At 40.0% G+C, this 15,603-nt stretch overlaps 1 long non-coding RNA gene across 3 annotated transcripts in view; it reads right to left on the bottom strand.

The window, feature by feature from the left end:
- The window catches only part of LOC139794659 (uncharacterized), a 46,741-nt gene extending 33,437 nt beyond the window's left edge, over positions 1 to 13,304 (bottom strand). Inside the window, exon 1 of one of the 3 annotated variants that reach the window (XR_011725217.1) lies at positions 13,130 to 13,304. This is a non-coding gene — a long non-coding RNA (uncharacterized lncRNA). The remainder of the gene's footprint in view (positions 1 to 13,129) is intronic. The other 2 variants (XR_011725216.1, XR_011725218.1) reach the window with 2 other exon arrangements.
- Between the last annotated feature and the right edge of the window lie 2,299 nt (positions 13,305 to 15,603).

The following is a 15,603-nucleotide window of genomic DNA, read 5'->3' as shown; positions in this document are numbered from 1 at the left end:
TCCATCTTTTATTGTCATTTACGATTTTTTTGTACCCACAATGTTAGCAACTGCTTGTCTCAACAGCCAGCCAGTCTTTCTCAGCTTTCTGTGTAGTTGATGGAAAAACAAGCTTCTTTGTGGGGCAATTTGAAGCAGGAGTTGTGTCTGGGTGGTTTGCCTTCTGGAACAAGGCTTTCTACTTCCTTTCAGAGGTACAGGAGATTACCAGCTAACAAAGATGACTACAGTGGAGTACCTTAAGTGTGGTCTCAACACAGTTTGAAATCTCAGTGACAACTGTAAACTATTTTAAAAAAAAAGGTCAGCACTCAGCACTAAGAGCATTCAACTATTACCTATTTCTTGGGTGACAGAATTTTATGGAGTTTCATGTAGTACAAACCCTGTATGAAAATAACATTACCTTTCCACCATTTTAAAATCTAGTTGTTTTTTCTCAATTAAGTTTGCTTTTAAATGTTTTTTTAAAATTTTTTTACATGTGTACCATGTTGAATAATAGTGTTTTGTTCCTTTGTGTAAAATCTGCAGGGATCCACATTGTGTTCTTGTAGTTTGCAGTGCCTGACACAGAGGGTATGTCATATTCCCTAAAGGGGACAGAATATCTTTCTGAGATAAGTCACACTTTTGCTATTTTCAGTTATTTTCTGCCTTTGTGATGATAAGGAAAGGTTTGAAGGCTGCCTTCCCCCCTGCTAAGACGCTCACTCAGAATGTGTTGCTGCTTTTGGCAGTCCTCCCCACCCTTTACTCACCTTTACACTTACACCAACTTTTACTTTCTCCTTTTTTTTTTTCTTCATCACTCCAAAGATGTAGTGCAAGACTGCGGTCTTCCTTAACCCTCAATGATAAACACAGTTATGAGTCCTTACCCTTAATTTTTGGCCATAAAGAGGAAGAGTGACCATGACCTCCCTAGGCCCCTGTGATGCTAATCTAGATGGAGAGCTCACACCTGACTCAGGCAGGGTAGAAAGAAATGCTTTTTGGCACTTGTTATCTCAGTTAACTGGAATACTGCCTTAAAGATTTAGTAACTGTGTAAAAGGTTATCTCCTTCCTGGCTTCTGCTGATTCCACAGGCATTTTAAAAACTGGTTCTTAATCATGGACTGGTTGGATATTTCATTTGTTTTAGTCTACACCCTTATATTGCTATCAGAATCCAGACACTCCCAGCTGTTATAATCGTAAGGTTTATGCTGTGGTACTTTTACTTCGAGCTCCAGTTTAACACCTCAGTACTTTTTCTGTCCTGAGTACAGGTGACATTGTACCAGGAGTGCATTTCCAAGGGCTTCCATCATATAAATATCTCCTGCAGAGGACCAGACTAGGGACACTTTTAGGTTAATAAAATCACCTGCAGATAGACATAGCCTCTCTCTCTTCCTTCCTGCTTTAATTTCTTCAAGTGACTTCAGGACTAAAAACTCAAAAAAATTGACTGAGAAAAACTGAATGTTAGTAGAGGTATGTTACTGATACATGCTGTCCCACAAGCTCACTCTTTATTTATTTTTCTGTATAAACTAGACCTTTTTTTTTTTATTGAAGATCTTAGCCTGCTTGCTCACTCTAATAACATGTACAGGGCTAGCTGAGCATATCCCTAAATCAATAAATCACTATTTTAGAAAAAAGCAAAGAAAAAAATGTTTTGGGAAAGTAAGTCATATTAAAATCAGTCAGAAACACACAGGGAATAGTTTTGAAATCTTGCTTAGTTAAACTCTGTTCAGCTGAGCTGAACCTGATCTAGCTATTGGACTGAATCCTTTTTAAAGTATGTCAGAATATATCTACGTGAACCATGTGTATCTCTGAATACTTCAGTCTGCAGGTTGATGTAGAGCCTCTAGTAGACAGAAACATTGAATTTTTAAGTAGCAAATGTCTTGGCTCTCCAAACCCAAACTTATCTACTGAACACAAACACTAAACATTCAGCTATGAACTCAATTTGTCATTTATCTGCTGGCAATATGAAAAGGGTGTTTTTAGCCACCAATGAATACAAAATTATTGAACTGAAACAAAAGCTAACATGATTTATCCATGAGTCAGCAAATACCACTTGACTGGATCTACTTGCTATCTGTATATCAGTCTCCAAACTTACGTGGATGACACAATGGCTCACAGCATACTGTGGAGTTTCCTGGTAACATGATTTAGCTTTCTCTTGAAGGAGAAAAAGTCATAACCCCCCTCCACCCATCCCCAGCTGAGTTGGCTTGTATGACTTCTCCTGATTACCTCTACTTCACCATTCAAAGATCACTGGAGAGATCATTTTTTCCAAAATGAAATATGATGTATTGCTGAAAAAGTGAGATTCCCATGGTCTGAACTTATTTGCAATGCTACAAAACCCATTACCATATAGAAGGTGTTCAAATAGTGCAAGGAAATTATATGGCTGGACGTGACCTTCTCTATTAAGAGCTCAGCTCTCTATTAAGAGCATGAGAACAACACATCCATAATTTGAAAGTGTTTTCACAAAGTCTTTTGCCACACCATGATGCTGTTGAAAATTGTAGAATAATGGCAGAAAGTCAGCGTTTCTGCCATTCTGTAAGTTTATTTATGATGAAGTTATGAAAGCTAAAGCTCAAATGGAATCGAATCTGGCAAGGGATGTCAAAGGCAACAAGAAGACCTATTATCACCTAGGTGACAAAAGGAAGACTAGAGAAAATACAGGCCCATTACTCAATGAGATGGGGGACCTGGTTATGCAGGATGTGGAAAAAATGCCTTCTTTTCCTCAGTCTTTACTAGCAAGACTGGTCTTCAGTAATCCCAGGTCCAAGAGATGGAAAGGAAAGACTGGTGCAAGGAAGATGTACCCTTGGTGGGAAAGGATCAGGTCAGGGAATAATTAAGCAGACTGGATACACAGAAATCCAAGGGTCCTGACAGAATGCACCCACAAATTCTGAGAGAGATGGCAGATATAGCTGCAAGGGTAAATCTTGATAACTGATAATCAGTCATGTTGACTGAGAGAAGTTCCCGAAGAATGGAGGAAAGTAAACATCACCCTCCTCTTCAAGAAGACAGAAAAGGAAGAGCCAGGGGACTGCAGGCCATTCAGCCACACCTGGATGAGCAAAAATCAAGGGGGTTGAAAACTGGCTGAATGTCTGGGAGTGTGGTGATCTGCAGCTCAAGTTCTAATTGGAGGCAAATAATTACTGGTGTACCCCAGGGGTCAATACTGGGTCCAACCATGTTTAGCATCATCATCAAAGATCTGGATGATGGGATAGAGTGTACCCTTGGCAGGTTTATTGATAACAGAAACCTGGGTGGACTGGATGATATGCCATCCTGTCATCCAGAGGGATCTTGACAGGATGGAGAAATGGGGCAACAGGAATCTCACAGAGTTCAACAAGGAAAAGTCCCAAGCCTGGCCTTGGAGTACAAACAACCCCGTGCACCAATATATGCTGGAGGCCAACCAGCTGGAAAGCAGCTTGGAAGATGACCTGGGGGTTCTGGTGGATGCTAGGTTAGACATGAGACAGCAATTGGCTCTTGAAGCAAATAAGTCTATTGGTATCCTCCATTAGACAAAGCATTTCCAGCAGGTAAATGTGAGCGACACTTCACATCTACTCAGCACTGGTGAGTCTACACCTGGTGCACTATGTCCAGTTCTGGGCTCCTCAATGCATGAGAGAACTGACAAACTGGAGAGAGTCCAGTGAACGACAACTAAGATGGTGAAAAGACTGGAGCATCTCACATATGAAAGGCTGAGAGAGCTGGGACTGTTTAGCCTAGATCAGAGAAGACTCAAGCTCTTACCAGTGCATATAAATACCTGAAGGGAGGGTGCAAAGAGGAGCAAGGTACTTTTCAGCAGTCAGAAGACAAGAGGCAATGGTCACAAAGTGAAGCACGGGACACACATCTTCACTCTGAGAGTGACCAAGCACTGGCACAGGTTGTGGAGTTTCCATCCTTGGAGATACTCAAAACTTACCTTGACACAGTTCTGAGCAGCTGGCTCCAGGTGATCCTGATTGAGCAGGAGGAATTGGACCAGGTGACCTCTAGAGGTCGGGTCCAACTTCAACCATTCTGTGATTCTGTGAAGTTTAGAAGGTAACAAATTGTATTTGAAGAGAGGTGTCAGCATATTGCACCTGGGTGGTCTAACAAAAGCAGCAGGCAGGCAGTTTTAAACTGGGAACTTCTGCAGGTTCCTCTGTGCTTTGGGCTTCTGCCAGTTTAGAAGGGTGGACAGCTCTTAGCAGCTTCTGAAAACACGATTCACCCCAGAGGACACAGATCTGAATATTTGATTTTTGGTTCTGGAAAAGCTGGCTGCATTTGCATTTGTAAAGGAGAAGGGAGAGATATTTTTATGTGAAGCTGTTTTAAAAGTTGCCTTGGAAGACATTAATGGGCAGGGATTGTCAAAATAATAGGGGAATTTATCCTTCCCTTTGGTTTGTGCAGGCAAAAAACGAAAAATCTAAATTAAAAAAATGAAATTTTTTTTCAGGAATGCTTGGTTCTTCTGTAATGAAGAAACTTTTCAAGTTTAATGTTTTCCCCCAGGGAATATATAATTTGCAAACTTGGCGTTATTCTTAATGCTGACTTGTGAAACATTAACTTAGTCCTCACAGTTAATGTCATTCTCAGCCCAAAATGTCTTTGATAAAGCCACCTACAAACTAACCAGTATCATTCATTTACTCTTCCCTCCTATGCACTTGGGTCAAGTCACATTGCTTTACTCCATACTGCCTGGACATGAAAGCAGAGAGATGCTTCCAGTTCCTTGTATTCCCATAGCTCCTGTATTTCTGTGACCCAGGCTAGAGCAAGTGCAGGCATTTCCCCTGGCCTAAGAGCCCCGAGCTGGGTTTTTCTCAGTGTGGCAGAATGATGGGGTTGTTTAACTGGAAGCCTAAAAAAAGTTCCCACTACACATGCACATTTTTAAAAGGCTTTTAATTTCTATTTGAGCAGAGTTCTCCCATGGGATGTCTCCTTTGCTCCTGAGTTGGCTCTCTTGTCAAAGAAACACAGCAGTGTCCAAGTCACTTAAATAAACGTTTGAAAGTGTGCTTTGAAAATCAAAGAGCAGAATATTTTCCTTTACTCTCAAAGTCAGAAATAGCTGATCTTCTTTTTCACTTCCACTAAATATTAATTCAAAAGCAGTCATATTAGAATATCATAGTTTAAGAAAAAAAAGATGGGCATGGCCACTAATACTTGGAGGCACAGCCCTGTTCCGGAAACTATTGGGCAACCTTCACTTTGAGATTACTGGTAGCCCTATTTGTTATATGTATATTTTATGCCAGTAGTTTATTATGTAAACACATGCTTATCTCTAAGGCTTGGAAACATTTTTTAAAAAGGAATCACCACTGCAGCAGTACATAATTTAAGTGTAGTGCTCTTAATTCGGTCAAAAAACAGGCAAAATACTCATGTTAAATTACTTCCATGTTTTTATATACTTTCTTCTAGCTATCCTAGTCGTAACTTAATTTTAATGATTTTTCATACTGACCAAAATACTATTGGAAAGCAGTATTTCAGGGCCCTCCAGCGTTTCTATTTCATGAACAGAGCCAGTGATTCAGCTGGGCTGCTCACTGGTGTAAGGCTGCAGAAGGGCTGTACACAAAACTAGCTGAGCAGCTTATCTACCTCTACTCCACAGCTTAACGCTCTGGTGCCAGGAGGTGGAAAGTCTGCCAAATTGATTCTTGCATGTGCAAGGCCAACGTCCTTTAATACCTTTTGAGAGCACCAAACTCATTGTCAGTAAATAATTGCTAAAAATAAAATACCAATTGTATTTTCACAATAGCAAGGATTTTGTGTGCCAGGAAGAGAGGCAAGAAGCCTCTAGGATGAGAAGAATGCATCTTTGCTTCCAAATCGATGGGTTTGATAGATATCAACAGAGTTTTACTACTTTGTGTGTAGCTTGGTGGGGGGCAGGGGGTGAAGGGGTGGGTAGGGGCCCTGCATGGAAAGGCGTCTGTGTCTGAGGAGGTGGCAGTGTTGTGTAACCACACTGGCAGAGTGCGTCACAACGTGTGACATGTGGCAGCAGAACAGCCTTAAATAGCTCTCACTGTCTTTTCTCCTCCGGAGGTTTTGAGGAAAATTTGGTTTTCTGAGTAATGTTTTATCCATCCTAAAACCACCTGATAATATGGCTCAAACTCCCCTAGAGGACATCTCTCTGAGTTGGCAGGGGGTTTTAAGGTAGAATGGGTGGGGATCTTGGTATGGACATTAAAAGCATGTTCCTGGGACTATGGGATCAATATATGTTTATTAAACCTCAAGTTAAAATTGACCAATGTCCCCTCATGACCTCCACTGTAACAGAAGATACAGTCTAATTCACACTATTTCCTGCTTGCACTGAAGCCATTACTAAAACATCATCTGACAATGACTAAAAATTTCCCAATTATAGAGGAGGATCCATTACAAAATACAAGATTTTGTTTTAGCAGTTAATTATATTTCCTATTAAAATGTAAACCTTGCTCTTGAAGGTTCAGGAGCTTATCTTGAGTCATCACCCACCCAGGATTTTCTTATTCATTTGTCTACTACAAGACTTCAGAGACCTTATTACAACATTTCTGGTCTTTATCCTTGTACTTACAGACTGCAACCAAGTCACTGTTTACTCCGTAAGCTAAATATATTCAATTCCTTCACTCTTTCTCTCCAGGACTTGTTTCTACATAATCCTCATTGTTTTTCTCTCTCTCCAATTTATCTGGTTGTGATCTGTAGCACCAGATTGGACTAAGTATTCTAGCAGTTACAATGCAAATGAGGAGTGGAAACATAACATCCCCCTCTTATTCTCCCCAGAACTATAGTGGCCACATAGGTGTGCTGAGGCCTCACATCCAGTTCATTGGTGCCCTGAGTCACTGCATCCTGGTACTGCATTTCTGTAATCATGGCTTGCTTTTTTTTTGTTTCTTGCTGAACATCTTTGTGTGACACTACTAAAGTGCAACCTGTTGCCCACGCCCAGGAGAGCTGTGTTCCACTGACCTATGTCCTTCATGCCTTACTAAATTTCAGATTTTGGCATGAGCCCACATTTTCTGTAAACTGGCTTCCCTCTTGATGTGCACAATCAGGCAATAACTTCTTCAAATTTGGTGGGAAGCACAGAGCTCCTGAGGTTCAGACCTTTTCTGCCCCCAGAGCTGTGCTCCTTCTTTGCCAGAGGGAAAACCCCTTGCCCAATTCACCTGCTATCTCAGCCTGACTCAACTCACATCACAGATAGGCACTTAATACTGATTCTCAGCAGGAAATTTCATCTCAAAGTCAGCACTTGGATCTAAGAGGCCCAACAAGCCTTCTGTGACACAGCTCTATGAACGATATTTCACTGCTGGCTAGACTCATGCAGAGTTTATATTTCACAAATATGGGTCTTCTTATAATGTGTCCTACTAATACAAGTAAGAAAGACTTAGTCTTTCTCTGCTGTTTCAACCTCTGGTATCAGAACACCTAATAGAAGTCAGACTTCTCTCCCATTTTCAGCACTTGGCATCTCCAGGTGAAGGACTGGGGGATTAACTGTGGTTATCAGTAGTCTCTGGGGTAGGGACTAGGGTGCACTGATGGAATTTAGATCCCATCTAGGCAGTGGATGGCAGCTAGAGAGAGAGAGGCAACTGATGGATAAGTGACAAGCACCATGAATCAAAATGTTACTAAGAGCATCAAATCAGGAACCAGTGGCTACAAGCTGAGTGCAGACTGAGGCAGTTAAAGGGTGAGGATGGGCCTGGTTTCCCTCTCCTCCCTCCTCTTCTTATTTCCCTTCTCTTCTAACCCAACGTAAGCAACTTTTTCTCCAGGCACTCCTTGCAGGCAGCATCAAAGCTGTGCATCCAGAAGGAAAAAGACTGCTGGAAATAGCCCATAGCTATGCTCTCTTGGACTAATAAGTGTATTTTCTATATATGCTCTGTTCATTCAGCTACCTAGGGATGGTATTTGTCTATTTCTGACTCTTTCTTTCCTATTCCATATAACTGGCTTAAAAGAAGGCAGTATCCTCCTGTTTGCTTCCAGCCCTTCTCACCATTCCCTCCCCAAATTCACTTGCCATGCAGCAGTGATTTTGTAAAACTTCTCTCTATACACTGCTAAGTGAATAAGCATTAATTAAAAGAGTAAGAAGATGGAGATCAGTGTTGATTTATAGAAAGAACACAGGGAGCTAAGCATGAATGGATAAATAGCACTGAAATTAAATCTAGATCTAGAAACTGGAAGGAAAGAAAGGACTCCTTTCCAACCCAGCTGGTTTCCTTTCCAACCTCAATGATTCTGTGATTCTGTTGTGGCACTCAGTGCCATGGTTTAGTAACCACAAGCAGAAGGGAGTCAAGGGTTGGACTTGATATTCTCTGAGGTCCTTTCCAACCCAGCTGATTCTGTGATTCTGTGACTGAAATGTTTTTTAAGTTCCCGTAGTGGAAAAGCGAAAACCAAATTCTACCTGGACCCTTGATTTGCGTAAGTCTGATGAAAAGGGCAGCACAAGACAGCTTGGAGGATACTGGTGACAATGATGAGCAGGATGGGAGTACATCAGGAACAGCTGATTTCTTTTCTGGGCTACATTTTTTACTTCAAGTTAAGAAAACCTTGTTCCTCCCAGTGCAATGTCATGCAACCTGCAAAATACTCCCAGTGATTTCTGAAATGTGTTCCCTGTGAGAGCTTTCTGCCCACCTTTGCCCCTATAGGTTCTTCCTTTCAAACACTGAAAATATTCTTATGTCTAGGATTCCCGTCTCATCATAAATATGTAATCTGATTCCTTCCTACTTCTTCACTCATATCTTTTTCTTTCTAATCCCTAACAGTAAATTAGTTTCAGAATATGACACATTTCCACTGTGGTATATGAATGTCATACAGAGGGCAGTGCTGCCTCTTCATGTTCTCCTGCTTCCAAATGTTACACCCTTCCTCATGCTATTTTCTTTTTTTTTTTTTTTAACCAGGATTTGCTACTTTTTCAACCAAAGAGGAACCCACTGCAGGAATGAATTTACACTGGCCTTGTGCCACCTAATCTTGAGAACTGAGACACTGAGTTTAACATTTCTGAGACACACTGTAATGTGTTATAGACAGTACGTACCTTAACTTCTGAGGGAGGGAAGGTATTTGAATAGGAATGTTTTAGTAGAAGCAGCATTTTAAAATGAAACAAAATAACCCTCTGAGAAAACAATGGTAAAGATTTGCTTTTTCCCTTTCAGAAAAGAGTTCTTGAAATTACCAACTGTGTCGAGTTCTGCTTCTCAGTCAGAAAGCCCATGATTTGCACCATGATTTGGTGTTTGGTGCATGAACATCTGTGCAGTAATGCCTGAGCAGGCATAGCATTACATTCCCGTAAGTCTCTTAACGCTATACAGTGAATTTGCTCTAAGTGAAATGAGAACTTACACTGCGAGAGATCCCCCAGCCACCTAAAATGCAGGTACCAGGAGGCCCCATTAAATTACCATTATGATGAACCTTGGGCTGTGATTTTCTACCCTCTGGTTCTTGCATGTTTCGTGGCTCCTCAGCAGGCTCCCTCATTATTGTGGAGGGAAATGCAGTCAACAGATTGAAGATCAAACGAGTAGAATGCAAGATGTGAAATATCAGCCCAGTCAGAATTGAACAAATGCCATTTGATTTTCTCTGCAGAGGAAGCAGTCTAGCAACAAACATACAGCTGTGCCTGCTGTTTGGCACATACCAGGAGGTGTTTGATCCCTTCAGTCGCCTACTTGCCTGTCAACTGTTAAGATTTGTTTTCAGTGCAGTGGTAGGGGAGGGTGAGGAGGAGGTCAGTGTCACCCTGAGCTGCTGCAGAGAAAGAGCAAGAGATGGACAGAGATGTTTCCCCATCTGCAGACTGTAATTGGCTTCTTCTGTTCATTGCTAGAGTCACTACTCTCCTTCCCCTTCCTTGTATTTCTGGTTGCCATCACATTATGTTCCTGTGTGCCATTGTTTTGGAGGGGGGTGAAATACAAGTTCTGGCCTGAAATGAGACAAACAAGAGTGGTGCAGCCTGCCCCACAATTTCAGACATAGGAGAACTGCCTCTGAGCACGTCTTCAAGGGCAAGTAAGTGATGGCAAGTAAACCCTGTCCCCAGGCTTTGGTCCAAGCAACACCACTGTTACAGCTGCACAGGAACCCCATATCTATACAGACAGAAGTTTCTGATGGTTAGACATGACCCCCACAGAGCTGCAGTAGCAGGACTAGGTGATCTCCAGTGTTGCTTTCCAGCCTCTGACATTCTGTGAGTCTGTATCCCAAAAGAGAAGCCAGATTTGGTGGGATTTACTGCTCTCAACACCTTTGAACAGATACTCAGCTTTGATAAGAGGTGCTCACAACATTTTTGTAGGAACAAGTAAAGCAAAATTAGCTGAAGAAATCAACAGCTCAGGGATTTTAATAGGCTTTCCCATTTATTAATATAAGCATTTAATTTTTCTGCTTGTGAGCTTTGTACAAACAGGTGGGGAGGAAAGCTCTGGGCTGGCTTAACTTGGTTTTTTTTGACACAGCCAAATGTCAATATTCAGAAGCATGTCATGCAAATCAAAGCCTCAGATCGGGCTTCAGCCTTGAGGAAGTTCGCACAGTGATCCAGATTTTACAGATGGTTTCTATCTTTATGATGATTTGGCAAAGGCCTCAGGGCTGAACTTCAGCATAGTCTGAGCTGCAGACTGAACTCATCTGAAAATCTATGGATGAGGAAAGAAAACCATTGTTGCTCTCAAATACAAGAAATAGCTGATGTTGTCCTAATTGCCTACTGTTCTAACAACAAAGTATATATTAAAACATCTAGCAGAGCAGAAGAAAACCATTCAGGTGTGCTTAGGACAAGATACAATGAACAGAAGGTGAGATGCCATTCCAACTTTTAGCGTTAAAGGTTCACTGAACATTACTGATGGATTTTGAGGCATTTGGATAAGGTCATGAGCAGTCCAAGTGGAAAGCAATCATAGCAATAACAAAATGATTCTTCCTGAACAGTCTGATGAGAAACACTGAAAGGAAAAGGAAGCATATGAGCTACATCAGAGGCATCTCAGAAGATGAAACAAAAATCTAGTAGCCAGAATCTACTGCCATTTCCAGTGAAACATTTCCATTCATCTGTATGAACCTTTTACACAGCAGTCAATTGTGAATAAATCTTTGCGGAGTTCCTGGTGCCCTAAGGCCAAGCACATTAACAGCAGGCTTTGTGTATGCCAAAAAAAAGGAATAATAAAAAAAAAAGAGTTTCTCTCTGTTACTGAGCTACACTTCTGCACTAAAAACTCATTCAAACACAAGGTTTGTTTCACTCCAGCTAATAGGCTTTGAAATGGATAGAGGTAAAGTAACAAACATGTGCTAGGAAACACATGCCCAGAAACAAAAATAAGGTCTAGGTTAATGGCAGCTTTTTATAAGTTCTCTCAGGCTAGGTGGTGTACTGACTTTGCAGTCAGTAAATAAACTCATCTCCACTCTGGACACTAAATATGTATTGCTCTATAAGGAGATGAATACTGCAATACTGAAAACAACCAAGCAGGGAGAAAGACTGGATCTGTAGCTAGAGAACACAATGAAGCTCAGTCCCCCTGATCACATAAGCCCCTGTGTTAACATTAACATTCCTATACATCATTTTCTCTGCTAATAAATAACAGTCGCAGCATTACATGCCTTCAAAGCATAGCTAGAGAGTAATTGTATTAAAGTTTATGAGAGTCTGAGGTGGAGGTAATGGACACTGCATGGATATCACACACTGAAAATATAATGGTGTAAATTGCAACCACTTCCCACCAACACCCTGAGGGGATTTTTCACAGAGGCAGCATGTCAAATGAATCAGTTGCAAAAGTCTGCCTGGGCAAATTGGTATATTTTCTCCTGGTATCCAAGGGGATAGGGACATGAATTGCTATTCTTTAAATCTGCATGTTGGAAAAAAAAAAAAAGCGCACTGAAAAGGATGTATCTTAGCAAAATTTGAGCTCTTATGCCCATTGTCATTATTGATGTTTTTTGGGGGGGCAAGACAGAAAAAAATCTCGACCTTTTTTTCCAGCCACCAAGAATTCTCCCTCCTTTCTGCTAGCCAGAGATGCATCATTACTGGCTTACAGTTTGTAATCTTTTTATTCGCAAGTTATTTCAGCAGCTTAGAAAACCTCTGAATAAGGACATCCTGTGGCCAAGTTGGCCGTGTCCATTCCTGCTCAGCAATGCCCATTTAATTCTTGTGTTGCCCTGCCTCCAGGTCATCCTGCTTCTGTCATGTGAAATCCAGAAAGTGAAAACTCCTTTGGCCTCTTAGCAGAGTTTCCAGTGTTTCATCATTTAGGATCTTGTGTCACTGAGCTATTCGTGCATGCACATTTTAAACAAATCAGGCCTAAGATTTATTTGTAACCCAAATGAATCATTTTAGAAGGCCATATATTAACTTTTAACCACTCTGGGTACACTGGGTGCAATCAATGTTATGGGAGAAAAAAAATCTAATTATTATAAACTGTGAGGTGTGACAAGCCCTTGTACATGTCAACAACTAAACCAATTATTTCTGTAATGAAATACAATTATTTCATTACAGCATACAATAATAAGAAATACAAACACAGAAAGCTAGAGAAAGAGGGAGATTATCCTTCTAAACAGCTTCTAGTAGTGATTTCATCTTAGCCAACATATCTGATCTCTCTTTTTCCATCTATCTTATTAATTCATTTGATCATTTCTGATAGACTAGATTTATGGAAATGACTAGAGGGAGCAGAGTATATTTGGAAAAAGTGGTATAGAAAATATAAGAAACATTTACTCTTAGCCTAGATAATTTTATCTATCATCTTCCCTCACTCCCTATTGCTCCATTATATTGACAAATAAATGATCAGAGTGATTCTTGCTGTGTGGATAGTTCCATTTTCTTTGTAACTAACATACTTCCTCTTTCTATAATGAAAATGGATCAGTATAAATATGTTAATGGCCTTACCTGAATAGAAGATAAGTGAGTGTGATGTACAGTTTGAGTTCATAGATTCCTGTTTCAAAGCCTGCACAGGTTTCTATTTTTGTAAAGCAAAGAAAAAATAATAAGCTTTAGACATAAAACATTTGGTACCATCAAGCAGCTGCCGTATGCCAGAAATGCTGACAAACCTGTTTGTAAGTCTGCAAGAACCACATGACACAGTATGATTCACATTCATGTTGACCTTTGTCTTATTTGTGATTGAAAAGACTAAAATTACCAGAGTCAACAGAGTGCACCCTATGTAGAGTAATTGGGTTTCGTTATCTATGCCCTTAACAGTATTTCTGTGTTTCATCATTTTGGCTTTCATGTACACGGGAGCTACTGAACCATTCATGCATGCTTATGTGGAGATGTAGATTCAGTGTGTTTGACAGCTCTGGAAAGTCATAAAGCAATGTTGTCAAACAATTGCACAGAAGATGCAAGAGACATTAGCTTAACTGTCAATAAGCTACAACATTAATGTAAATTATCAAAACAAATTTGTTGAACTAAACCCGGTGTAAACATGCATTTATCTTAATGGAGCAGCATTTGGATATTTGATTATTAAATTCTCTTCCAAGACAGCAATCTAGAAGTATAAATTGTATAGTTTTCCTCATTAGAACTGTGTCTTTAAGTATTTACTCAGGAATTATTTGTCTAGGACATCTTATTTTTAAGGAGCCCCTTATCACACAACAATTTCTGCCTTGCTCTTGTGACTGCCTGCAGTTGAGAGTCCAACACATGGTGAGGCCTCCTAGTGCCAGTGGAGGGATGAGAGTCCCTAAGTGGAACTCAGAGTGGGACATTTTTGCCAATGGGTAATAAGAATGACCTGGTGTGCATCAATGTGCATGAATTAGAAGAAGTTGCTGGCATTCAGGTGGCCCCAGTCATGCTTGGTACGTCCTTACCTTTTGGATTTGCAAGACAGTCGTAAGACCCAGGGACCTAACACTACTGGGGATTCACCAGCAACCCTGTTATGACAGTTTAATAATAGTCATATTCCTTCAAGTGGAAGATTTTTTTTTTCCTATCAACAATGGTTTCAGGATTCATACAGTCTCTGTTCAGGCACTGTTTCTTTACATTAGAGCTCAAAGGCTTTCTCTTAATTGTGGCTGTTACATAATATGAAAAATGCAAGAACCAACATGTCTGACATCCCTTATTTTTAATGACCCTGCATTTTCCTGAGGTGAGTCCAGTGCCAGAGCTTGCTGTAGTGAGTAAGCAACATAGATTTCAGATGCCTCTCTGAGTGCCACCTTACAGTGTCAGGAATCTCAAAAGAAAAAATGTACTGCTCTAACAATTATCTAGAAAATATGTAACACTGGCAACATTAATTTATTTCGGTATGAAGGGGGTTTATTACCCCTTCTTCACAGCCGGTTATCAGATTGTATGTCACAGTCAAAGGAAAGACTTCTAGTTGACTGAGTCCCTAAACTCTTTTTATCTTAAAGGTGTAACCCTTCCAATGACATCATACATATCTAGGTTATACACATGCATAAGTCAAAAAAAAAAAAAAAAAAAAAAAAAAAAAAGTTAGGAAATCCTAAAATAAAATCATGAGAAAGTTTAAGTGCCCTCAGCACTTCTATAAGTATTGTTAAGGCAACTAGCCATATAGGGGGTTTTTGTTAGTTTGTTTTTTCCCTTTTATCTCTCTTTCCCACCCAGTTATTTGTTTCTGCTTTGCTTTCATTGTTCTACGTAAAGACATTTCTTCATGCTTGAACATAGGTTAAAAGGGTGTAAATCTGCACTGATATTTTATTTGTCTCTGGTTTCTATTAACTGATTCTAACAGTAAGTAGATTACAAGACATAAAATACTTCCATTCTTCTAGTAATAATGTTTCTAAGTGTAGACTTTTAGCTGACTTAGCATATTTTTTCATAGCAAATCTGTCTTTCGTCACTTTATTACATACTTTTTTTTCAAAAATGTCTCTAAATAGGATCATATTTTACATTTGTCATCCTAAAGGATGTAGTAGTCTCCTTATTTGTTTCCTAGTGCCACAGAGTTCCTTGATACAGACATTTCTTTTTATTGGTATACATTCTTAGGCTTTTCCATCATGATTCTCCCTGTAGAATTTCATTTACTTACAGAAAAAAAAGTAAAAATACTCATTTTTACTAGAATGCCTAAGCCATGATTGCCTTGGGTACTTTTCTCCTTTTCTGCAAGAACTAGCATTCATGTCATGAGCACAGTTTATAAGCTTACTGAGATTATCCAGGTTAATATCACTGGGTTTTTGCTATTATTCCTACACTTTGTTGGTAAATATTGTCCATCTTCTTTCCAAATCTCTGTTCCAAAATCAGAGACTTTCCAATCTTTGTTTTTATTAATGAGAGAAGATGGGGGAAATGATGAAAGACATAAAGGATATGCTCCTGGACTGTTGGGGTTTTTT

The sequence above is a fragment of the Heliangelus exortis genome, chromosome 3 (assembly GCF_036169615.1).
Source record: "Heliangelus exortis chromosome 3, bHelExo1.hap1, whole genome shotgun sequence".
Classification (NCBI taxonomy): domain Eukaryota; kingdom Metazoa; phylum Chordata; class Aves; order Apodiformes; family Trochilidae; genus Heliangelus; species Heliangelus exortis.
This window is presented reverse-complemented; position numbering and strand designations above follow the sequence as displayed.